Source organism: Parasteatoda tepidariorum, chromosome 1 (genome assembly GCF_982258835.1).
Source record: "Parasteatoda tepidariorum strain Cologne lab strain chromosome 1, Ptep-v5.0, whole genome shotgun sequence".
NCBI classification, from domain to species: Eukaryota; Metazoa; Arthropoda; class Arachnida; order Araneae; family Theridiidae; genus Parasteatoda; species Parasteatoda tepidariorum.
This window is the reverse complement of record NC_141755.1, coordinates 68,702,720-68,730,109: the sequence shown is the minus strand read 5'-3', so window position 1 is coordinate 68,730,109 and position 27,390 is coordinate 68,702,720. Positions and strand designations below refer to the sequence as shown.

The window sequence follows — 27,390 nt, the reverse complement described above, 5'->3', positions numbered from 1 at the left end:
AGTTTGTAGGTAAATCATTAATTTATTATAAAATAGGATAAACGTATTTTTCAACTTTATTTTAGTTATGAATAACTATGTCGTCTTGTAGTGAATCAAGCACTAATCATCAAGAGTTTTAGTGTAGCTTAACTTTAACCTTTTCGCATAAATGTTTTATAGACTTGTAGGAATTCTTAGATACCTATTTTGAAATGACTCCAACACCTTGTAGGAGCTCCGAAACAACAAAAAAGGAGCTCCCTGCATAATATCGTTTGACCATGCAAACCAACTAGACTTCTATCTTCAACTCGAAAAAGTTACAAAATATTAGCCTCGATGGTTGGAACAACCAACCAAAAATATAGCAACTCCTAATGGCTCAATAAAGATAGAGTGCAATAAATATATCTTTGACTTCCGTTATAGCATAAAAGTAAGCAACATCCCCGAGGACAAAAAGTATGCTCAAAACTACCAGAAAAGAGTACATTTTACCCTTTTTTCTGGCTCAACAGAAACATCAAGAAAGATGGGTAATTTTTATTTTATTAAATTAGTCGTAATAAGAACTATAATTTTAAAAACCAGAATTTTCCGTAAACCATTACCATGTGACAGGAAAAATTACCCAAATAATGGTTAAAATACCATAAACTTTATGTCTTATAACAAAAATTACAGAATTCTGTAATCAGAAATGTGAATACTATACAGTACGGTAATTTTACCAAATTTATTTCTCCGTACGTGGCTGTATATCGCTAATTTCACACAGTTTCAAATATTATTGATTTTTCAAACATAACCTTTTCACGAACATTCACAATTAATTTTCTTTGAAAAGATAACGAAAAAAATATCTTGTTACTGACATGAATTACTTTTATCGAGAATTTTGATTGATCCATGATTAGTGATAGAGCAGTGAAGATAGCGATAATCCTAAAAATATACTAAGCAATCAAAAGTTGGTGGTTGCTACTAATATTTGCGAAATAGTAACAAATACAAAAAACTCATCTTCTTGTATAGGACTTTCGTTTGAACCAAGCTAAATGAAAAAGCAGTGAAAATAGCTTTAATCATAAAATATACCAAACAGTCCAAGGTCAGTGTTTGTCGCCTATATTGACAAAATGGTGACAAATGCAAAAATCCCATCTTCTTGTACGGGACTTTCGTTTGAACCAGGATGAGTGAAAGAACAGTGAAAATAGCTTTAATCATAAAATATACCAAACAGTCAAAGGTCAGTGTTTGTTACCTATATTGACAAAATAGTGACAGATGCGAAAATCTCATCTTCTTGTACAGAACTTTTTTTTGCATCAGGACGAGTGAAAGAACATTGAAGATACCGACATTCGAATTTCATAAAATTTACCACACTGTCAAAAGTTAGTGCTTGCTGTCAACAACTAAAAAATAAAGGAGTCGGCCCGACAGAATAACTGGGCCAATAATAAACAACCTTAGTCTACATAATTTATTTTTGTTACATTTGCATAAAATTAAAGATCCGAAATTTTATCCTGGTTAGCATAAAAGTCAAGCAATCCGAAATAAAATTATTATAGAGCATTGGGAAGAGTAAGGATGAAAAACAAAGGGGAATGAAATTCTAATACCTAACTTTACGCATTTAAATGACCAAAAACATACTGCGTTCAAATTATTTAAAGAGTTTACTTCTGGGACTTCGTTTATTACTAAAAACCATAAATTAAATCAGTTGTATTCATTTTTGAAGCAAGAAAAAATTAATCTTTATTTGGAAGTTTTGTAACTAAAAGCAAGTTTCGTCTGGCAATTTAATTTGTCTGTTACGTTAACTGTTATTTTTAATGAACTAACATTGCATCCCTCCTGACTTAAACAAACATTCCACAGTTAAGGAGTCTTAGTTGAGAGGATTCAACTTTCATTCTACAAATAAACTTAATATAGTTATCTCTATTTACTTTTCGAAGTTCCAAACTAATAAATTTCTCCTTTGTGAGAGAGATAAAAAAATATAAGATAAAGTTTACTACTAGCTTAATTAGCCACTACAATCTGATTTTGGTGTTTAACAAACTGCAAATACCCTTCTTTCAAATAAAGTTAAGATAAAAGATAATAAATAAATATTTTTCATCGACTCAGAAAACAACTATTAATAAAGCAATTGAGATAGAGCAATTAGATAAATAGATGAAATATCGTTTATTCTTCATTTGATAAGGTTAGGATCTAGTTCGTTATTATAAGCCAATTTCATTTTTTAAGCTTTAGTTTCGATCATAATAATAATTTATTTCGTTGTTTTGAGCTAGTAATAACAATTGTGCTTTACGTTGTACAATTACTTCCAACTCTTGTTCCATTGAAATTTAAATAAATCAAACTAAGTATTAAGATTTAAAATCTGAAGATTTTTTTTCAACCAGTGCAAAGTTTAAGTTTATAACAAATGTCAATTTTGTTATGAACTTAAACTTTTCAACTGAATTTTAACTTTTCTTTCATTTTTCAAATAAGTAAAAATGAATGTAACTTTTAATAGGTTTTCCTGAGAAGGTACACCATAAAAAATTTCCGATCTAATTATGGTAGAAAGTGCTAGAACTCTGATTTCAGCAACCGTAGAATCCATTTTACTTTAAAATCTATTTTTATCGTGGCATTTTATGAAACAATTTTTGAAAGAATATTTATTTTACTGGGATTTAGGGACTTTTCAGTAAATATTATATACCATAAAAATTATGGTATATCGGATTTTTTGCTCCATTAAAAGTTTACGGTATAAGTACCGGTACTGAAAGTGGCAGTAATTTTTACCGGAATTTAAGACCCGTAATTTTTTACTGTAAAAAAAAGTTGAAATCCTATAGAGATTAGATGTTATAATCTGCACATAAAATTAGGTGGTTAATTAAAAAAATATATTTTGCTGATTAAAACAGTTGTATTAATGTTATAACAATCATAAGCAGAATGAAAAGTCGATTTTTTGTAAATCTCAATTGCTAAGTCCACACTCTCTGAAATAATCACGTGATTTGTGACGAAACGCGAAATCTGAAATGTATGACGAAAATGTTTTCTCAGTTCGAAACGTCTTTGGTGTGCGTTGTTGAAGATTGTCAACTAGAACGACGAAACTAGAATTAAGACTAGACAATCGAAAATAAACTGACGAATAACGATGACCGGTTGTATAGTGGTCAAAGAGTTGGCCTGTACCATGAGGATCTGTCGTTCGAATTTCTCTTTGGGCATGGGAGCAATTTATCTATCTGTTCTTGTTTTGCCATGTCTTCTATGTGGTTCCCCCATTAAAGTGATTATTAAAGAAGTTATGAACATTAGAAACATTACTATTTAAAAAAAATTAGAATGACGAAATATTTCTTAAATTTTGACGAAATTTGTTTCCTCGAAGAAGTGATGATAGTTCTTTCGTCATATTGACGAAATTTTTGCTCGAAGCATATACGAGAAAAGGATTTCATCAGAAATGAAGACGGTTACATTACTATCAAGTTTCCATTTTTTACAGCCAGGTAAATATTGCTTAAGCTAATCTCTCAATAAGTCTTCTGGATTGTGCTCAAAATTACAAGGAGACTGAGTTGAACATTTAGTCGCAAACCCGAAAATTGGGTTGGCTGTTCAACGACAGTTATAAAATAAGAAAGAATGAATTCTATATCCTCAGTGGTAGACGGATCATGAGTTAGAGTCCCTTTGCTGTCAGGCTAACCATGGAAGGTCGTTTTCGTGGTTTTCCTTTCCATGTAACTCAAATGCGGGTTATTTCGATAAAAAGCCCTGCACGAAGACAAATTTCTCCCAATGCTTAATCCAGGATTTCCCTTGTCTTCTGGATTGGGTTCAAAATTACCAGGCTACAGAGTTTAACATTAGCAGTAGTAAACCCAAAATATTGTGTCGGCTGTTCAACAACGGTTATAAAATTATACAATATATTTTAATGTACCCACTAATAGAAAAATAATTATTATATTTAATAATTATTTTTAATTTGAAAATAAAAAATGATTGACTTTTGATAATTTATAATATGTAATGATATTTGTTTGAAATTTTTAACTTAACATTTGCTTAACATTACTTTAATACATTTTGCTTGTGAAACCTAATGTATTTTTAAACCAGATGATAGAAAAATTTGGAATATTCTAGAGTGGGAGATCAGATAAGAAAAAGAAGTTTTTCTTTATTTTGCTTTATTTTTCAAGCTTGAATGAGTTTTCGTTCCCAAATCGTCTTTTAATGTGTTATCCTATTTCTTGCCATAATTTCATTTTATAGAAACGACCATTGTCTTTCTAATGGCTTGGTCATTGCTTCCTGATGACCAGGTACTATTGACAAAATGACTTGATGCCATTATTGAATTCTATTGTAACGTTACGTTTGAAAATAAGATAGTAGTTGCTGATTGTGAAAAAAGGCCTCTTAAAGAAATCTCTAGAAGTGTAAAATGTAAATGTTTTGTTTGCTAGAAAGTAAAATCAATTTATTTCAGAATAAGTCTGAAGAAATTGAAATGGGCAAGCACAAATCATTATTTTAAAGAATGTCATATTAATTGTATAAATGATTTCTTAACCTTTAATTTAATCTGAAATCTACCATCTTCGTCCAGCAGGATATTTATATGTTTAGATCTACTTAACTATTTCAAAATTAGTCAGTAACTTTTCGAATTAACTTTTTGAAACGTTTTCTTTAAAAAAATTATTTAAAGTAAATAAATTTCTTTTTAAGTTCACTTAATACTATGAAGTAATTTTTTTTCTTAAAATATTATCATGTGGGAAATTTGTTTTTAAACCCAGCTTGAGCTACTTTTAGAAATATTTTATATTTGAGAAGAAAATTTTGTCTGATCCTGGAGTTTGATTTTACATGAATAATTTCGTTAATTTTAGAAAGAAGTAATAATCCATGTTCAATTATTAATTTTAATTAGTTTAAAATTCACATCATTCGTATTATTATCTAACAAAGTTCTGGATTATGGGATTACGTTGTTTTTTAGGCGAAAACGTACCCAAATTTTTTCTTTTCGGGTAAGGGTGGTTCGGAAACCCTACCTGGCATATTTTATGAGTTATATTTCTTTAGAAAGTAGTACCTATCTTAACGAAAAGGTTTTACTATTTTTTTATTTATTGTATCAACTATATAAGTGTTAATATTAAGTTTTCTTTTATTAAATAAGCACTTTTCGTATTCTTATTTATTATTCAAAACTGAACTAGTATATATAATTGTACTTATTTATAGCAATCTAAACTTATTCTAATAATTATATTCCCGGTACAACAAACCCTCTAACATAGCAGTGTGCACTGCAGATTATTACAGCATTTGCAGATATTTTAATTCAAATTATTTGTATTTTCATTTAAAAGACAATCCAGCAAATTAATCAAACTGCTCTTTCAGAACATCTTTAACTTTGTTTCGAATAAAAATTAAAAATCTTAATTGAGAGAAAACCGCGAAGAACAAAAAGTAAAGAATATTTTTGTGCTACTTGGTTGATGGCTCATCTATGTACAGTCTCTGGTCAAAATATTAGACGCACTATAAAATTCTGTATAAAGTCTTAGCTATCAGGTGATACTATATAACTTTATTGTTCTTACGCGACTGAAACCTGTTTCATTTTCTTACGTTTGTGTATCATTTGGTTAAATTAGGCTATATAAATTCGACGATTGAATAAATTAAACGATGTAGTAAATAAAAATATGAATATTTATTATATCAGGTGTTATATTATTATATTATAAGAATTAGTCCAAATTATTAGACGCACTGTGGTGTTTTCATAATTGCATGTTTTGCGCGAGTTTTTATGCAATACTTTTATTATTGAACTTTTATAAACTTCCTATTTGTATTTGTTTTTAACGTATTGTATTACAATGTTAACCAACTGATACACAAAAGTAAGCAAGTGTAAACCGGTTTAAACCGCGCAAAAATAATAAAGCTGTATAGTATCATCTGATAATTAAGATTTTTCATAAAGTCTTATATTGCGTCTAATAGTTTGGCTTGGTACTGTAGATAAGGGGACTTATATGATTTTTTTAGATTTGCTTAGAATTCAACTTAAATTGCAACAAGTCTTCGCGTATAATTCTTTAAAAGTATATATTTACTAATTTTGACTATATGTGTGTTAGATTAATCTAAATTTATACTATAATAATCTCAGTCTGACTACGATGAGGTCTCAGACAAAGTTTCAGACAAATGTGGATTTAAGAAGATGATCCTGCAGATTCACTGCGTAAACTCTGCTATCGGGCTTTTATTAGCATTTACATTCTCATATAGTATTATAATTACATTAGTACTCATATTCAATATGTATTTGGAAGTAGTTAGCAAAGTTTACATTATTAATTAATACCTATTTTTTATATTAATACTTATAATGGCATTGATTAACTGCATTAGACCACCTTATTATTTATAAAAGACTGTTGCTACAGTAGTTTTAGAGAAATTAGAATATCTAAGAAGGAGCTACAATTCTTTTTTCAATTTCTTACCTAAAATTGGTTAAAAAGTTAATTATATTGTATTTTAAATTCAAAATATAAATTTAAACAGTTAACGATATGTCTTTTTAGTAATCTACGCTCTTCTTTACTTATTATTTAGCTTATTAATATCTACGTTTAATGTAACAATTTAATTATTTATTTTATTAACAGTTGAAAAATGATATATATATATATATATATTGTTAATTATTAACTTATCAAAAAATCTATTTTTCTTAATATGTATATATGTATGATATGTATATGGTGATGTTAAACTTTTTTCTATTGCTAATAGAAAAGCAGAATTGTTTCATTTATAAGTAATAAGATGTTTTCTCATCTCTTGACTATTATTGATTCTCTTGATAACATTTTTATTTTGCCTTCCTGTTTGCTACGAAAGTTAAATGAAGTAATAAATAACATTTAGACTGAAAAAAAAATTCTTTAAGGATATAATTTTTTTATGGGAAAAAGGGACATATAAGATCTGTGTCACTTTAGTTTGTAAGCAAGAAAATGTATTTATAGTATTCATAATTGGCAGAGTAATAATTATGTAATGACGCAGTTGTAAATTGCTACAATAAACTACGTAATATTTTATATTTCAGTTTGTGTAACGATAAAAATAAAAGAAATATATCAAGAAGATAAAACTAAATAATTATAAATGCTACAACTAATCTATAGTTTAATTTAATTGCTATATTTTAAATTTTTGTTAGAATACTTTAGCTGAATTTAGCACAATATGATTATTTTCATTACTATTATAAGATATATGAACATTAAATTTTATATTAACTTACTTATAATTTTAAATTTTTGCTAATGTTTGTGCTATTTCTTTAATTTATATATTTTTTATTAACCGTCATTGAACAGCCGGCCCAATTTTGAGATTACAACTACCATTGTTTAATTCCGTAGCCTTGTAATTATGAACCCAATCCAGAAGAACTTCTGAATCGAGTATTGGGAGAAACATGCCTTCCTGGAGGACTTTTTGATGAAACTAACCCGTATTTGCATTACATGGAGAGGAAAACCACGGAAATCTTCCACAATTAGCTCAAAGGCAAGGGGACTCTAACCCATGATCCGTCTACCTCTGAGGATATTTTATGTCAGCACTGTGTCGGTTACGAGCTGGGTGTGGAATTCGTATTGACCAGCAATCGCTGGAGTTCGAGCCCGGGTTGCCTTGTTGCGGGAGCGTGTGCTCTATCCCCTGAGCCACCAAAGCTCTCTTTAATTGATTGCTATTTTTTTAAAAATTATAGTTGGGAGGGGGTCCAGTACGCAAATGTTATTGTTTAACATTCAACAGCATTTTTATCACAATGAGCCCTGTTCATTTGCTATACTAACTATTATATATCACTAAGTTATATGAAATATTATGCTATAACTATTATATTAATAGTTGAGACAATACTTTCGCACAGAGACAGATTCTGGTATAAATAACGTACTGTATAGTAAGGTTATTTTTAGTAAAAATTTCGTTTTTCTAATTGATGAAACTAGAATATACGGTATTTAAAACATTCAATTGGTAATTTTTCAATTTATATGATGATCGTTTGATGAATATTTAGGTTTTCAAAATTATAGCTCTTTTTGCCCCATCTTTAGTAAAATTTAATCAACTTAACCGAATAAATGATTTTTATGTCAATTGTGCTACCCACAAGCGCTATCAAATTCTATTGTATATTATAAAATCAAATTTTTTTTGTTAGCTAATATTAACAAAATTATTATATAAGTGCTTCGGTTATAATTATTGAACTTTTCAGTGTTAGTGTTCCCATAGAGCCAGAAACACAGTAAATGTTTCTATATTTTAGTAGTTTTGACCATACTTCTTTAGTAGCGCAGAGAAATTACAAGCTCTAAAAAGGAGCATCAAGATTTTTTTCCAAAATATTTTTTAGAATAAGTTAGAAATTTTTCTAGATTATATTGATGAATCTAGATTATATTGATGAATCTCGTAGATTATATTGATGAATTTTAATAGTTGTGAGTAATTGTAGAATGTTGCATTGCTGTTCTCGTGGCATATTCAAGCATCTACATTTTTCACAAAACATTCATGTACATATTTAAAAATAACATTTTGATTGTCATTGCTGCAATCACTTTTAAACGATTTTTTCTAAGAAGAAAATTTTTTTTATATAATAGTCTTATTATCTATTTATATTTATTCTTGCAGTTTTTACTTTGATTTTCGAAAGCTGAAAAGTTTTCTTCAAAAATTTTAAATACCTTTAGTTTCTTAGTGAGAGTGTATTACTTATATTAACTCCTAATAGCTCTTGTTATTATGCAACTCATAGTTAGTTGCATAATCTATAATATTTGATATCTACAATGGAGTATGCTATTAATTATAATTTTTTGACAGTGTACAGTTTATTTTCTTTCCAGTGAAATAGAGCGTAGTTTCAGTTATGAAGCCGCAGAGGTTAGGTAACTAAAATGTTCTGATTAAGAACTGTAGTTCAATCCACAGTAGCGGTTTGAAGCACTCTCAGTTTCGGATTGATGGATTCCAGAAAAGGTGACAAAGCTGACCACCAATTCATGCTGTTGGTGAGAAAATTAAGGAGTCTTTAACTTCATAAGACCCTGCCCGTAACGAACTGTTTCTGTAATTCTTCTCTTTTTAAGCCTTAACATATTGTTTTAAAACTTTTTCACCCATATTGAAAAACTAGCAACGCATTAGGAGTTACTTACTGATATCTTTCATGGTATTTACATGATCTTGTTGTATTACTTATTGTTCTAAATTAGCGATATCTTTTTAAAAGAATTAATAGGACAATATTACAGTTACAAATGTGATGTAACGTATAATATATTGAATTAAATCAAAGATACAATAAAAATACACTTTAATCTTTAAATTATACACTAATAAAATTCCGTGTCACATTGCATACTGGCATCTTGGGTGTATGGTTCATGCAGTCCATTTTTACTTTAAACTATTACACCATAATATTTAGAGTAACGTCTATTTCACTACAGTTATTCGGTGATTAATTTTACTTTAATAATTATTAAAATTACAGTATATTTGACTTTTTGTTCTGTAACATGTACCGTTAAAAATAGATTTTACTGTAAAATTACCAGCACCTTTATTGTCGATATTTTTTTATCGTAATTTGTGCTGGCATGTTTTACATCGTTAACTATTTTAAACTGTTAATTAACTGTTGTTAGTGAAATTTTAATTTTAATCTGCTGCATTTATTTTGAAAGCAATGTATGCTAAATAAAATGCAGAAATATTGAAACAACATTAAAAAAGATTATAGATTTTAAAAATATTTCACACCATCTGAAAGTGGATTGCTTCGCATTTGTTAATAGCAGAACTACCAATATAACATCACATCGTCTAAAATTATCCAAGTTTATAATCAAATACACTTATTTTAACGTATACACTTATTTTAACGTAAAAACAATTGTTTTTTTATTTTTGTCTTTACTAACATTCACAGTTGAAATTTGAAAACATCACAGTTTTGAATTTTTTCTCTAATTTATTGTTTTATGAATCTGTCAGTATCTTTTAATTTTGAAACTTTAAAATATTCTCAATTACAACAGATCTTATTATGTTTAAAATGATGTCAAAATATTTCGTCTTTTATTTTTTTATATTTTTTAAATAAACTAATTTTCTAAGACACCTCGTGTTGCACAAAATCACGGAAATATTCTATAATTCTTCTAATGCGTCGAAAGAAAAACAATCGATTTTAAATATTAGTTCATTAGTTTTATCTTTTTCTGTAGGGGAGAGTGGGGTCAATTGTAACAGGGTACGATTGTAACAGAGCAAAAATTTCGAGTGTCGGGTTCTAGATTTGGTTCCTAGGTGGCGCACAAGGTGTATTTAATAGATCTATATGTACACCCCTGCTGTCAGCCATTTTTATGTACTTTTGAAAGAGTTACATCACAAAAGATATTTTGACGCTGCGTAAGTACTTTTTTTGGTATTAGAATATTATATTGTAACAAAGTAATTTTGTTTAAACAAATAAAAATTATTAACCGAATATGTAAGTGGACACCTTAATTAACGTTTCAAAAAAAAAAAGATTAGTTATGTCAGTTAACTAGCAGTGTTTTTAACAAATGAAGCTGAAATGGCGTCTTGGGGACAATTGTAACAATAAGTAAAGGGGCGATTGTAACAGCTGAAAATAAATTCATAATTTCAATTGCAATTGCTTAACCCTTTAGGTCCCATATCTTATGTTTACTAACCATTACTTAACTCTTTAAGAACCACAAATAGTTTCATATATCATTTATATTATGTTGCATGTGCATTATTTTATTTGTCACCTTTCACAGCACAAATTAAAACTTTTAACCCCTTAGGTCTCTGCTCATTATTATTTTTACTCCTAAAATATCACTACTATTTTAATCAATAAAAAAATATATCACAACTATGATAATCTGTATGATTAACTATGTTTTAGTTGAATTTATGAACTGTTACAATTGACCCCGTAAGTGGGGACAATTGTAAAAGTGCACGACTGTCAAAAATTGTTAATAACTAATATAACAACATTTAAAATAAGGTATTTATTTTTTTTCTACTAGAGGAGAGTCTACTTTACTCGTCTGTCAATTAATACTAATAATATATTGGATTTTTTGTTAGTTAAAAATAGTTAAGTAAAAAATGTTACAATTGACCCCACTCTCCCCTATCTATGAAGAAACATTTGCGCCTAGTATGAAATGAATATTGAGTTTCTCTTTCATTGTAATTTAGAATGAAAATAAGTATATATCGTGATAATAGGCATTAAATTGTACTCCAGCCATTTTGATGTTTTTATTACCAACAACACGGAAAGAGATTATTTTAGCTTCTGTTATGTTTGCTGGCTATTATTCTCATAAATATTTATTGATGTATCGATTACGATAAAATAATATTTCCATGAATAAACGAGAAATTGTGGATTTATTTTTACGCTTATTTAAATAAGAACAATGTAAACATGTTTCTAATTAGTCTCGAATAGATTTTATCGTTTCGCAATTAGTTGTAAAATCGTTTATGCCAATACCTTGAGCATAACATCTGCTTATATACCAGTCTAATTTTAAAAATTGTTTTTAACGATTATTATAGGAATACCGATAATTAATTTTTAAAATTGTTGAAGTTTCATTCATTTAGTTATTCTAATAAGAATATGGAAATATTCGAAATTTCGAAAAAAGTCCTTGCAAAATTAATTATTGTATATTTATTATTTAATATCATTTTTAAGGTGAATGATGTTTCGTGTTTTTTTAGATATTCACATTTTAAATTCAACTGTCTATTTTTAAGGACTTAACGAACTTAATCATGTTAAAAGCAGTTTGAGAAAAAAAATTAAAAATTAGTATTTTAAATCTAGTTTTTTCTAAATTATGTTTTTATGACAACTTTAAAAAGATTTTGGAAATATCTTGCTGTTCTCTGTAATTGTGTCAAATTTTCAAACTAGGAGTGCTTGTCCTCTGCTTGCTTCGTTGAGCAAAAATATTACAGATGAAAAACAAATAACAAATTGATAAACTGATCGGTACAATAAGCAGTTTGTTCCATCTAAATTTAAAAAGTATTCCATTTACAGATATCAAAATGTTTCATTCTATTAGCATAAATTCGTTTTTTCAGATATATGTAAAATTTGCTGATATTTGCGCCTTTCCAGAAAAAAACTTTTAGACCTTATTTCAATCAAATATTCTTTCTTTTAAAATTCTCACTTAGTTTTCAGCTACTTTAAAAACTTGTTAAATGTTTTTTATTCAAGGAGATTTTTCAATATTGCGAAAAGTTAATTCATATTATTTTTTTTTTCAATTTTGAATGTATTTTTTAAGAAAATATATATATATATAATTTTAATTGTATATGTTTGGTAGACATAAAATTCCCTATAAAAATAAATTTCAATTACTATAAAGCCATTGTAAATTATTTATTGTGTTTAATAATTATATAATCGTAACTAAATGTGTCCACAGTAAAATGTGGCGCACTAAAGTGCTACCACAAAATTTCTTAATAGCCTGATAATAAAGCCTTTAATTTTGAATAATAATAAAAATCAAAAATTTTAGAATGGTACATGATAATAACATTAAGAAAGGCTAATAAATAAATATTTCGGGTAAAGATCATTATATAAGAAATAAAAATAATATACAATAATAAATTATTTATAGGTAAATGTTGATCTAAGTTAATGACAGTTAAAGATATAATTTTTTTGTTGTTTATTAATGGTCGCATCACCGTATTTTTCTGTCAATGAAACTGGGAAGACAATCAGAAATGGTTAGTCAATGCTTTTTAAAAGTTATCATGCTATGACAAAGAAGAGGGTCATGACATTTATTTCTGAAAAATTTATTGACTAATCCATTAAAGTGTGTGAAACACATTTGATCAGTTAAGATTGAAGCAAATAAATGTTTGCCCAAAAAACTTATTGAAAAAAAGTTACGTCCCAGGCGCTAAAAATAATCATATCACACACTCTATTGAAGCGATTTGCAAATCAAATGTACATGTAGTGTTGTATCGTCATAGGCATTGCAATATTTAGATAAAATATCTTCCGTTCATGTATTCAGATGGTTGTTACATAAATGTCACCTTGTGAAATACATTCTTCGAAAATTTTCAAATTACATTAGTGAAGAAGATCTACGTCACTACCAATGCTTTTTTGGGTGTTCAGCGTTACGATAAAGTTTGTTTTTGTGCTCAAAAACGATAAAATTTATAAATTTAATGTTAAGAAAAGATATAAAATATGTATAAAGGGGACGGTAGATAAAAAAAAATAACCTTCGAATTTTAAATTGCAAATCTTTAAATGCTAAATTTGCAGTAAAACATACTACGTGACCCCATCCTACAGACCGCAGAAATTCAACTATCATATTTGTTTATTAATTCAACACTGTTTTTATTTTCAAAAATCTAGTTTGGAAAATATTGGCTTTTAAGAGTAAAAAATCAGTGATGAATGAGAAACAATTGCGATAATTGTTCAGCAAAGCGAGCAGGGGTCTTTTTCTATACTATCTACATATTTTTCTACACAAAAGTTATATGAAATTTAAAAATATTACACAATATATTTCTGCAAAAGCTGTTAGCAAGATTCACTGGGTTATTGGCCAAGATTGGTTAAAAAAGTTGGATGCGAGAGCTTAGAATGCAATGGAGTACAACTTACATTGCATGGAAAATATGAATTGGCATTAAAATTGGAAAGACAATTACTATACACATCACATACATAGTGCTACATTAATAAAAATGCTATGTAGTGTATTTCCTCTTCGATAGTTTTGATATCATTATTCTTTTTTCCTAGTGTATAAAATTATTATTTACTATTGTGATTTGTAAAAAAATGAAATATTGCTTCATCGTAGGTGTTTTGTTGGTTGTAGGTGTGACTACGAGTCAAAGTTGGTCTCTTTTACCCTCTGTATCTACAACACACTTCCTATTTACATTTATAAATAAAAGAAGTTTTTCCCCCGATAGCAGATACTTATGAGAGCAAAGCAAAATAAAGAAAAACTCATCAACAAGAGCTTATTCATTGCTTATCCCCACTGCCTTATTAGTAGGGACTGCTCTATATCAGTGTGAAACGTGATGCCAATTCCAGATCTACCCTTTCTTCCTCATTCTGGAATCATTTTCGACATTCTTTATCAAATTAACCATCCCTTGGACGCTTCCGTTCAGGAAATTGCCATCCTCCACATTTCCTCCCATTTTGCCCCATATTCGATCATCCTCCGATAAAAATGTAGTCTTAGTCACCCCTAAAATGGGTGATCATATCACGACATAGAGATTGATCAGTAAATAATCATAAATTACTTATTGTACGTCGTTTAAAATGTATAGGATAATTTTTGATCTCTGGAACATTTGGCATGAAATTAAAAATTTAGTATCTCCAAAGGAGGATGCCACGTGTTTATATTACTTATTGTAGCAATGTGCAGTTCCTTTTGTAGCAAAATAGCTGCCTTTGGTGATCAGCTTGCCCTTCACTTTAAATTAATAGAATTTTTAGTACTTTGAGATTTAAAATCATTTCAAAATGAAGACAGTAAATAAAGTAAGTATAAATTCACATTGCATGAGTCACTGTGGTTTTAATTTAAATATCTTCACCTTTTCATATATTTGTCCTTGTGACATTTATTCAATTTTGGCAAAAATGAGTATTTTGACGAATTTGTTATAAGGAAGCATTTGCTGCTCACTGAAACAAATGCCAACATTTTAACCAAAATAATATGTTAAATGCTTAATGGTGCTTTTGAATTATATTAAAACAAATTGGCAACGATTTTTTTAAAAATTAAACTTCGTACTTATTTGCTATAATTGATTATCGTTATCTTAGTAATTTAAACATTCTTTTGCTAGTCAATAACTTTGACTTGTAAAACTTCTTTTTCTTCAAATGAACAAAACTTTTACTGTTACAAATAACTTTAAATTAAAAAAATGAATGGGTCTAAAATAATAAATAATTCATTTTTAAACAAAACAAAAAATTAATTGAAATATAACTAAGCTTAATGGCGCTGGCGTAGATTTAAAAGGAGACTTAATCAGGAAAAGAACATGTACCTTAAAAGGTTAACATCATTTTTTACATTCATTTGACGCATATAATTATTATGAGATTGACTTTTCGTTTGCCAACCAATTTGATTTCGTATCTAAGTTTCAAAAGTAATGTCCAAAAATATTATTCATGTCCCTTTAGTATATCTAACAGCTGTTAGCTCCCTACCTCAATAAAAATTGCTTCAAAAATAATTATATTTTAATTTAAATGATAAAAATACGAAGTTCAAGAATTTAAAATTTGTGTTTAAAAAAGATGTTTAAAAATAATTGTTACAATTAAAATATGGTGACAATTTTAATACTGAAATTTAAATTCATTAGATTAGAATTTATTAAATTATAATTTATTTAATTTAAATGTCTTGAAATTGAATGAATGTTTGGATGAATGAAAATAAACAGATTTATGTCTAAAATTACTTGCGATAGTTAATGATGATTTCTGTTGTTTTCGCTAACTTACATTAACCTGCATATTTGTTTACAGCTCGTGTTTTTACTTCATTTAAACAATATATTAGCGAGCTTAAAATTTGTATTTTTTTCATGGGAATTCATATGTTTCTATTTCTTTTGAAATTAAATTAAATATTTCTATTTAATTCATGCAAACAATTGGAAACAATTCATGACAGCATGCGTTGAAACTGTATAAAAAACATTGTTTTCAGTATTGTAATACATCACCAAAATGATCCAAAAACAATAAAAAAAACTTTCTGTCACTAAGCGAAGAAGTTTAAATTTTATTAGGAAAAGGATTTGAATTTTATTAGGAAAGGATTTCAGTTTTACTGTTTATTTGTAACAAATCCCTTAAAAGGTAAAATTAGTCTCCACTTTCCCCAATCAGGTGAGGAAAAAAAGACGAAAATTATGTATCTGGTATCATAATCATAAGCAGTTAATAAGATTCATCTATTTATTCTCCAACTCTAGGGACAAATTAAAATATCGCTATCAAACATTCTAACACATGCAAGCATTCGCAGTTTATATCATACTAGCTGTTACTTACTTTGATTTCCATTAAACTTTTTTAAGAAATGTCCACGATATTGTAAAATTTTTAAGATATTTTCAAGAGATGTCTGCGCTATTGTTTCTTTAGAAATCTCACAATTTATTGGTAGAAACTCTTAGCTCTTAAAGGCAGTGGTTTCTTAAACAATAAAGTGTCTTTTGTTTATGTTTGCTAAAATTTAGTCAAGAACAGGAAAGTTGGAGCAAAATATTTAAATTGTGATAATAAAACTGATATTAAGAAACTAATGTTAAAATTTCAAAAAGGAAAGAAAATAAATATTAGTCACGTTTTAATATATTTTTAGACATGGACATTTGAATGTACAGTTTGAAAATTAATTTCTCCTAATACTTGATCCAGGATTTCCCTTATCTTCTGGATTTGGTTCAAAATTGCAAGGCTATGGAGTTGAGCATTCATTGTCGCAATCACAAAATTGGGTCGGCTGTTTAACGACTGTTATAAAACCGAAGTGCTTCGATAAAAATAACCGAACTTTCTGGTTTTCCCGAGCCTAAAAAAGTCTTAGTCGCCCAAGGGCAAACATTATTCGATGAAGAAGTCAGATGCCCGCTTTGCGGGCAGGCAATTTGTACAACTATATGTCTAGTCTAGGTGATCCCGTAGAGTCAGAAACACGGTATATCTCATTGTAATCTAGAAGTTCTAGAACAGTGTGGTACACTTTTCAGGTGTTGAAATCTGAGAAATATTTCGGGCAAATATCAAATTCTTATAATTTTTATAATACTCGCTTTGAAATCAACTCGTTTTTAAAAGAAACTTTCTTCTCTTATTTTACCCTCTTAGGGGTTGATTTTCCAAAAACGTTGAAATTTGCATTTCTAACCAAAAAACTAAAGACCAGTTTTCTTAATGATTGCGAGTATTTTCAAACATGCTTTCAACCCATATTTTAACTCCCTCAAGGGGTGGAATATCAAAAAGATCCTTTCGTAGTGGGTGCCTACTTCATTAAAGAAATCGATTGTCCAAATTTCATGTTTCTAGCTTCAGTAGTTAAGGCTCTGCGATGAATCCGTCTGTTAGTTAGTCAGTCAGAACTTGTCATCTTATAGGTATAAATGACTGATTTATGCTTGTTATTAATGTTTACGTATGCGTATTATTGTAATGTATGTTTCTAATTATAGTAAGCGTATATTAAAAATATCCGTATTGATTTATAATACTATTTTGTTATTATACAAATATAGTAGTACCTTTAAAAACCGATTCTTAATTTAATAAGAAAATTTTAAAAAAAACACTGTCATAAATAAAAGAAATATATTTTATAAGAAAAACTGCGTAGGAGAAAACTATGAAAAATATATTTTATCAAATTTTAATTCAATATTTCATTAATATTATTTTTTTATCGAATAAAACGATTCATTTTGCTGTATAATCTCTTTACTTATTTATTTTGAAGAAAGATTATGAATTTCTATGAAGTAAATTAAAGATAAATTTAAAATATTTATTAGTTTCAAAACGCAGTTCAAATTCTTTATTTAACTATAAATGCAAATAGAAAATTACTAGACGTAATTATGACATTAACCTTCCAGTCTCATTTTAGAAATGAGTGAATTAATTTTTATACTTAATTTTCCTAACAAAACGTATGAAATTAATATTTAACAATACATTAATAAACATTTTCTACTATTGTCAGAAACTTTACATAAATTTTATATTAAGTATTTAACTAATCATTAAAAAGTTTTAGGTATACATTTTAAAATAATAATAAAATTTTTTTTAAATGATGTTGAATAGATATTTTCCCTTTAAGTTTTATTATGCTTTTTTCCGATACTTTGAATAAAGTGAATAAATAAGGATAGCCATCAAACATAGGATTATTGTATAAGAATCAAATAAACCTTTTTTCCAAAATCGTTATCATGATTGCTTGATAACTGTTGAAAAAGTGCGTAAAAATTAATGCGTGAAGAATATTTTTAACTCGGTTGAAAAACAGTTTTTTGGCTAGGCAAAAATGCGCATAGCAATGCTCGAAAATTACACTAAACGTCATGCTAGGAGCATGTAAAAATTCTGATTTGGCGCGCATTATTTACATTTACTTGCCCAATCTTGCATTCAATCAGAAATACTGTAAAATACCAATTGACAAAACTCGCCTGCATATTGAATATGTTGAAAAACGCAGCAACAAACGAGGATAAATGAAAAAAATCGGATATCTTTGTTAGGATTTATTTATAAATGAATATTCTTACATAAATAACAATTTATTAAAGAAAAAAACTTTATTCCTTTTTATTGATATAGTCTTACTTTTATAAACATCCATGCTAATAATTAATATAAAAGTTTATAATATCATTTAAAGAAACATTTGAAGGTCACGCATTTCTCAGTAATAAATAATAATTCTGATAATATCATCTCCTTATCAATGATCTACATTTACTCAATATTTGCTTAATACTTTCTTATTAATAATTAATAATACATAATACTTCTGATTTATCTGAAAATTAAAAAAAGCGTTGAAGTAGGTGTAGTGCTATTATACTTTCTTTTCGATTGTGGAAAATGAAATGTATTCATGTTTTTTTAATTAATATGCAATCAAAAAGATACTTGGGCATGTATTTCCTTTATATTTTTAGATTCCAGGCGTACAGCAATGCTAAACAGGATGTACAAATCAATGAATTTCAAAACATTATTTTTACTGCAGTATTAACCTATTGTAAACAAAATTTTCTTATAAAAATATAAATAAAAAAAGCAATATTTTAGAATATTTTGGACGAGAACGATAAACTCTTAAATTAAGCATATTTCTGTTGCCAAAAAATAAACTAAACTTTCTAAAAACTGAAAGATGGAGAAAGATGGTTTATTTTGTTATTTGCTTTCATCGTTCCTAAACAGGGATGACATTTTTGGTGTGACGGACAGTAATTGGATAATAGAGGGGGTTCTTTATTGACCGAGAACTTGAAAAGTGTTTAAGGGCCTCTAGAGCAGATGGGTCAATTTATCTTTCGTTTGCGACATCCTCAATTTTGTATCCTTTCAGTAAAGGACCACTTATGTTCTTTTTAGGTACTTATGATGTTCTTTATGTTGTCATTCCAAAAGAGTCTGATTATATTAGAACAATTCGGTGAGATTAATATGTATGTTACCACTGGAGCTCGAAAGCCGTTAATTTGCTTATTACCGAGAGTAATCCATTAAAGTGCAGAATCACGAGTTTTGCAATACACCTAGGTATGCATTGATGGTTGTCTACAGTCTTTAAATTCAAAAGTATGCTTTACTCATTCTATCAACTAATTTGTCGATTGTTTGATTAGATTTATTAACTTGATTCTTTAGATATTGAACAATAAATCTATGGCGAATCGTTAATTTCTTAATTTTAATAAGTCTTTGAGCAACTATGACTCAGTGGTTAAGGCATTGGATTGTCATTATGAATAATTATGGTTTAATTCCGGAAAACGGCTTAAAGAACTCCTAGCTTCAGATTGATGGGTACCTGCTTTTCTAGGAAGAAAAGGTGGCCGGTGCGCAATGTTGACCACATTGCTACATTCATGCCATTGATCGCGAAAATGGGAAGCCCTAACTCAATGATTCTCCTGGCTCACAATAGGCTGTTGCGGAAGAACTCGAATAATAACTCGAATAAGCCGTTTGATTGTCTGTAATCCGGAATTACAGCTTTTAAAGTGATTAATGATTGATTTGTGCTGATTTTTTTACATTTTAGTTGATGGTTTGTGCCTTTATTTCCTAGATAGTGAAAATTAAATAAACACATTATGATAATTTATGCGCAGAGAAACGTTTCTCTTGTTCCAACAATGATCTTATTTTCCCCTTTAATGAGTGCCTAGTGGATACTGGTCAGATTATATTCTTACTTTGCAATTATCTAGGCGATTTGAGAAATTAAATAATTTATTTGAACTTCAACGGATCACATTATTTAATATGGAGATTAGCAAGATAATCTGTTGAATTATCTTGCTAATCTGTTAGTTAGCGGTTAGTGTTTTATACACTTTAACAGAAACATATATATGACGCATTTTAGATTTTAAAAAAAATTATTAACTGAAACTTTTGTTTAGTTTTTTTTTTTTTTTTTTTTTTTTTTTTTTTTTTTTTTTTTAAATTAGGAAAACATTCTGCTTTGTAGCAAGTGTGTTTAAAAATTTTGTTGAATAGTTGATAATGAAACTTTCATAAAGTAACATTTTAAATTTTTAGATGAATTTTTTTTTTAGTTCAGAACATTTTAAAATGTAACGATATCATAACTGAAGCCATTTTGTTGCTAAGAAATAAACTTTTCCCCAGTTTTTTCTTAATAGTCTTTTAGATTCAGTTTTTTTAAATGTATTCAGTATTTATACAAATTAATTTTACTGACTGCAATTTCAGAACAAAGAAACAAAAAAAAATATACTTAAATATCAAAAATATCTTATTGATATAAAACAAAGAGTATAACAAAGAATGAACAGTTTTCAAAACCTGTGTTAATAAAATTTTTATTCATATATAACAGTGATATTCTACGAATACACATGAAGAAAAGCTCTGGTAAAATCGGAGTACTGCATAGAAATTATATAACCTATAACTTGGTAACGCCAATAATTCTGGTAAGAAAAACCGAAATATACGGAATTTAAACCATTCATTTAGTAATTTTCTCCTTCCAATGTCAACGGCATACCGGGAATTCTGGTTTTAAAATTTATAGTTCTTAATACCAAACATTTAGTAAAAAATAAAAAGTAAGTTTAACCGTATAAATGGTTTTCATGCAATGTTCCATGGTATCATGATTAGATTACTAAATTTTATCTCATTATTATAAAACCATATTTTACTGTAAATTTTACCAAAATAATTATCAAAGGCCTTTGGTAAACTTACTGAGTTTTTTGGTATTTCAATAGAACCAGAAACACGGTAAATTTTTCCAGTTGTTGGTATTTTTTCAATTTGTTTTTCTCAAGTTCATTCAGGTTCAGTCAAGGTTTCACTTTGCACAGCTGAATCTCTTGACGACTTGTTTTAAAATTATTGTACATTTAAAAAAAATCCTAATTAGAGTTTTTTTAAAAATTAGTGAAGTGAATGTTAGAAGTTTTTGAAAAAAATGTTACATGCGAAATTTTAAACAGCATGAAAAAATCATAACATTTAGGTAGCATTATTACCATCATTAATATTTACGTTAATTAGAGGTATTACATACTAAAAATTAAATTTATTATATTAAGTTTTTGAAAAAAGACAATCGAATTACTTTTAGTTTGTTTTAATTTTAAATTATTCTAAATGTTATATACATAACGAACATGAATAAGAAAATTTATTGTTTTGGAAAAAAAATCTTTTTTCTGTAAAATTTACTGCTCTTTTTAATTGTATTTAAAAAAAGATATGTAAAATTTACTCCTTATATACCATTATTAAACCATTAGATGTTATTACCATAATATAGATTATCTACTGCCATAAGACTGAAAGAAAGTCTTCAATGTACATAATGTGTGTAGTAATTGTAGTTCAGTAATTAAATACATAAAATATAACTAACTTTGTAAAATTTTATTATGTTTATGTATATTTACGGATAAATTAAAATAAATTGGCGTATAAACTTTACCTGATGATTCCCTTTTTTAAGAATAATTAATTAATTACACTTTGAAAATTAAATAGGAACAGCGTGTTTTTTAACCCAATTATTTAGAAAAAGTAAAGGCTTTTATTGAAGTTCTACTTTAAGTACTAATGTCTAAGAATTTATATTATGTCGATTAAACAATTACTCATTCACATATTCCGGGAAGTTAGTTAATTTCAATAATATAATAATTCTTTAGAAATGAATTATTTCAATGGCTACTGGAATTTTTTAAAGGATCTCGCTAAGTCTATTGGAATAAAATCTCTTCACTCCATAGCAATTAAAAGCTCTATTTGGAACTTGATATTTTCACTTCATTGCTAAACAAGCAGTCAATGGTGTGTTAGAGGACAAAGAACAAAGAACATACAAATGTATTCATAAAGAAAAATACATTTAAAGAATTGAAAAGTAGATGCCTTGTTTGTGAACAAGTTGAGAAGTTTCCTTGAAACTTTTATTTTGCAGAGAAGAAATAGATGTATTATTGTCTTACGCACTTAAAAAATCCCAATGGTCTTAATTTTTAGCAATTGTTTTCTAAAAGAAATCAGAGAAATAAGAGAATGGATATATTTTTTATATAATGGGACAAATATTTTAATTGAGACGTTTATTTATTTAATTTTATTTATTTACATTTTTTTTACGTTTTACCAGCTTATTACATTTCTTTTTATCATATTAAGCAATCGTAGCTTTAAAGAGTACTTTTCGAGAGTAAAGGAATTCACTTATTTTTTTTTATTTTCTTTATTTTTTTATTCTATTCCTACGTGTTTAAAAAATAACTAAAATAAGAAAAAAGTTGATAGAGGTTTAAATTTTTTGGATACTTTTTGCATTCGCTGCGGAACAAAAAAATCTCTAACACCGTAATTTTTAAAGTAATAATCACCATAAAATCACTGAATCACTCTAACTAAATAAATATCACTGTAAAATTTAGGTCACAATAATTTACGGTTAAAAGGATTTTACAGTAAATATGCATTTTACGGTCAAAATGAATTTTACGGATAATGCACCCAAAGTGCCGGTACTTTATACCGTTAATTTAATCCGGATCCGCTCTCAATGTAGTACATTAGGTACTTAGTATCATCAGATTCTTTTTTTTTTCAATGTTAATTTGGAAGAAATAATTACAAAATACTGAATTGGATAATTTTTTTCATTTTAATTGCTATTTATTTTAATATTATTTATATTTTATTTATCCTCCGCACTTTTGAACTGTTCATACGTATAAAAAATAAATACTTTTTAGTGTGTGCACAAGTTATTTTTTCGACTTGTTCTTCTGATTCCACTTTCTGTAGACAAAAATAGAAGGCATGTAATAACAACTTCTTCACACATGCAATCACGCACACTACTAGAGTAGGGAAAAACTCTTTTTATCTCTTTTTTTATCTCGAAAAAACTGCTATACTTTGACTACCGTTAAGGTAAGATGGGATTTTCACTCAACTCTTGAAATTGGATTTTTCCACTCTGCAGAAGAGGTTGAAAATGGTCAGTGCTCAAGAATTTTAGTTTCTCTCGAGTATCTTTAGTTTGTTCACAAAGTTTAAATTATTTTTGCGGGAGATTATATTACAATTACTCTGATAAAAACATTTTTTTCTTATAAATTCAGAAAAAAATATCCTTCTGCAACTAAATTAATTCAACGTGAAAAAATATATCATTAAAAAAATATATAACACACAATTAAAATAACTTTTGCATTTTGAATTTCATACTTTCACGGTAATGCGGCAATAATCACCAGAATTTAAGGTGGCATTATCTTTTACCGAAAGCATTTTTACTGGAACATATTACATAACAAAAAATCTGATATAACGTAATTTTCACTGCAATAATTATTGGAAAATCACTAAATTACTCTAATTAAATAAATGATACTGTAAAAATTATGGTATATTTTACGATAAAAATGGATTTAACGGTTAAAAGGATTTTATGGATGATGCCGGTTCTTTATACCTGAATGAGATCGGAAATTTTTTTTACAGTGTATGACCAAGACAACAACAGTCGTTAGAAGTAATAAATATCGTAACATTTATTTGCAGGTTATAGTCATAATATATAAAAATATTTACGTATAAGCTATGATCATGAAACAATTACGAATATATTCTATCATAACTTTTTATATTTAATTTCAATCAAAATACCATTTTGTTAACATTTCCAAGAAAAAATATTCAAATTTCCTGGAATATTTTTCAATTTTAATTTTTTGAAGATTTAAATTAGATTAAGAACTAATCTAAAACGAATGCATCCATAATTTAAAGTATTCATGGCAGTAATGGAAAATTGTTTTTATTCCAGAGCAAATCGTACATAAAAGAAATTGGTAAAATATCTTGTTTAGTGTTGTTTCTGAGTTTTTTTGGGAATTGATTTAGTTCTGATATGATTTTAATTCAATTTATGCTTTGGATCACTGCATTTAAATTTTAAAATAATGTCTGAATAATTGATTCGATAGGATTTATTTCACATAGAACTTAATATAATTTAATATTATAATTTTTTTCTATATGATTTTGGAGTTTTTATTCGTATAAAAATTGTCGTTAATGCTATACTAGATTTAGTGTTTTATGAATTTAAATATCAATTTACGAACAGAAATATTTTTACAAGTAACTGTTACGGAGAATTTTCATTCTAATTCGATTGTTCGTTAAAAAAATAATATTAATAATTTTATTCATGAAAAAATGCAATACTTAATAAAACAATATTTCCGTGTACTGCATTATATTCTCTTTTTATTTTTTATATATAATTTATTTATTTCAACAATTTAAATAAATGTCAGATGGTTTGTATTCTATCATTTTTTTAGTCAACATTAAGTAAATCATAAATTTTTTTCTGATTTTATCATTGATTTTATTGTGACACGAATCATTTTTGGAAAAACTGTATTGCTTACATTTATGATAATTATAAGTCTTTTTATGATATTTTAAGGAAAATTAAGATTGTGTCTCTGATTAATTATGTTTATTTATTAAATATTAGAAAACTAATTATTTTATTTAATATTGAACTTAGTTGTACCATTAATCTTTTTTTTAAAAGAAATATTATAAATTGTAATAAATATAATTTGTTTCATTAATCTTTTTATATATGAGTCAGATTATTTGTGTGTATTTTTATTCCTCCCATCCATTATAAACACACATTAAGTAGTTAAAAAATTTCTTATTCCTGAATTCATTAGTGTCGCGAATCGTTTTTGCAATATCCTTACGAAAAAAAGAAGAGAACAAACGGAAAAAAGAGGAGAAAAAGAGAAGAAGAAAGACAAAAAAAACCTTATTATCACTTTATGAGAATTTATCACTTTCTTTTTTTTTCTGCATCTCAAAGCTGGTAAAATGATTAATGGCTGCAAATACTCGATTTTGTTTCAAATACATGTTGAAACTTTCAAGTATTTTTTGTTTCATATATCGTCTTTAAGACGGTGTCTTTTATCGCATTTTTTCTTCCTTCTTTTTTCCTAGCTTGACAGAATGAGAATTAGTTTTCGGAAAAGGGAAAAGAATCTGAATGGTTCGACGAATTACTTTAAAGAATCACGTAAATGCATTTAAAAGTTGTTGTGATAGATGGATGCATATTATTTAACTCTAAAAATAATTTTAAAAAAAATTGGCACCATGAAAAAGAATTGAAAAGAATTATTTATATGCTTTCTCTAAAAAAAAAATGAATATAAACTGCTTGATTCGGGGCACAAAATAGTATTCAGAAAAATTCCAAGAGAACAACAAGAAAAATTCCAATTAGTTAGTTTAACTGAATTCAATATATACGATTATTAAGTAAGCAAATACAAAGAGAACTAGTTCTATAATCGCGACTTGTGCTTACTTCCCTCGCTTATCTTGTTTTGTATTTCGAAAATGCTCGTAGACTAAACTAACAATTATTAAAATTGTTTGGTATTAAAACATTACTGTGACGCAGAAAGCTTATACGTCTTAGTTATTAAATTAGTAATACTATTAGTTATATAAAAATCGATATTTTGATTTTACATAAAAAATACACTTAATTTATCGAGTAAAACTGTGCGTGCACTGTAAAAAATTCCGGATCAAATTACGGCAAAATGCACTTTCATCCTGAGTGCAACATCCATAAAATCCATTTTATCGTAAAATCTATTTTTACCGCAAAATTTTATAACGTAGTTTTCGCATTAATATTTAATTACAGTGATTCGGGATAAATATTACTGAAAAAATTACGGTACATTAGCCCTTTCGTTCCGTAAAAATTTACTGCAAAGAAGTTTAAAACTATGCAAGATCAGCTACATAATATGCAAATACCGTGTATTTTACCTTAATACCTAAAATTCAGTTTTTTCTGTAAAATTTTATGGAACAAAAAATGTAATATACCGTAATTTTTTTACAGTTATATTTATTGTAAAATTTCTGAATTACTGTTGCTAAATAATTATTACTTGAAACTATACGGTATAATTTCTTACAGAAAAAATAAATTTCACAGTAAAAATAGTTTTACGGATCCTTCACCCAGGATGCCAGTACTTTTTACCGTAATTTGATCCAGATTTTTTTTTAGTGTAATCCTGTTTGTTTTCCTTAACTTTATTCTTCTTTTTTCTTTAAAAAACCGTGCTAATGCTTTAAATACGTCTATCAGGACTTGGAAATTGAGAGTTAGAATCAGCATGGTATTAGTTAAATTTGAATGGTTTAAAATCAAAGTTCTTTAAGAAAAAATATTATACTGCGTGGGTTTTTGTTCCATTTTTAATTGTTTTCTATTGCAAAACTGATCCCTCAATGGATTTTTATGCAGATTTTAGTTATATTTAAAGTTGGACAAATAAAAATGATTTCTATTAAATGTAATAAGCATGTAATAAACGATATTATAATTACTTTATATAAATAGTGTCTCTTTATATATTATTGTCATCCCCCAGCAAGAAAGATATTCAACCCTTTTCCTAGATTACTTTAGATATATGTGTGTAGACTGATTTATTTATTTAAAGTTATTATCCTGACAAAATTCCTGTTTTCTAATTTATATTGATTTGAATAACGTCATCCCTTTGTAGTTTCATTGAAAATGCAGAGTGTTTAATTAGTACCCACAATATGTATTTTTCGAAACATTGTTTTCCCATTAGGGTTTGCAAATATGTATTTAAGAGAATGAACAGCAAATATACTATCATACCTTTAGAAACTTTTAATGCTAGAGGGGAGACTTAATCTGAAATCGAGATTTGTTTGATGGCTGGAAAAGGTGAAATAGGGAGAAACGTGATTAT

General features: G+C 27.4%; 1 protein-coding gene across 2 annotated transcripts in view; it reads left to right on the top strand.

Annotated features, from left to right (window-relative positions):
• tei (irregular chiasm C-roughest protein teiresias) overlaps nt 1-27,390 on the top strand; it is a 60,191-nt gene that overhangs the window by 17,380 nt on the left and 15,421 nt on the right. The gene's annotated exons all lie outside the window — the stretch shown is intronic.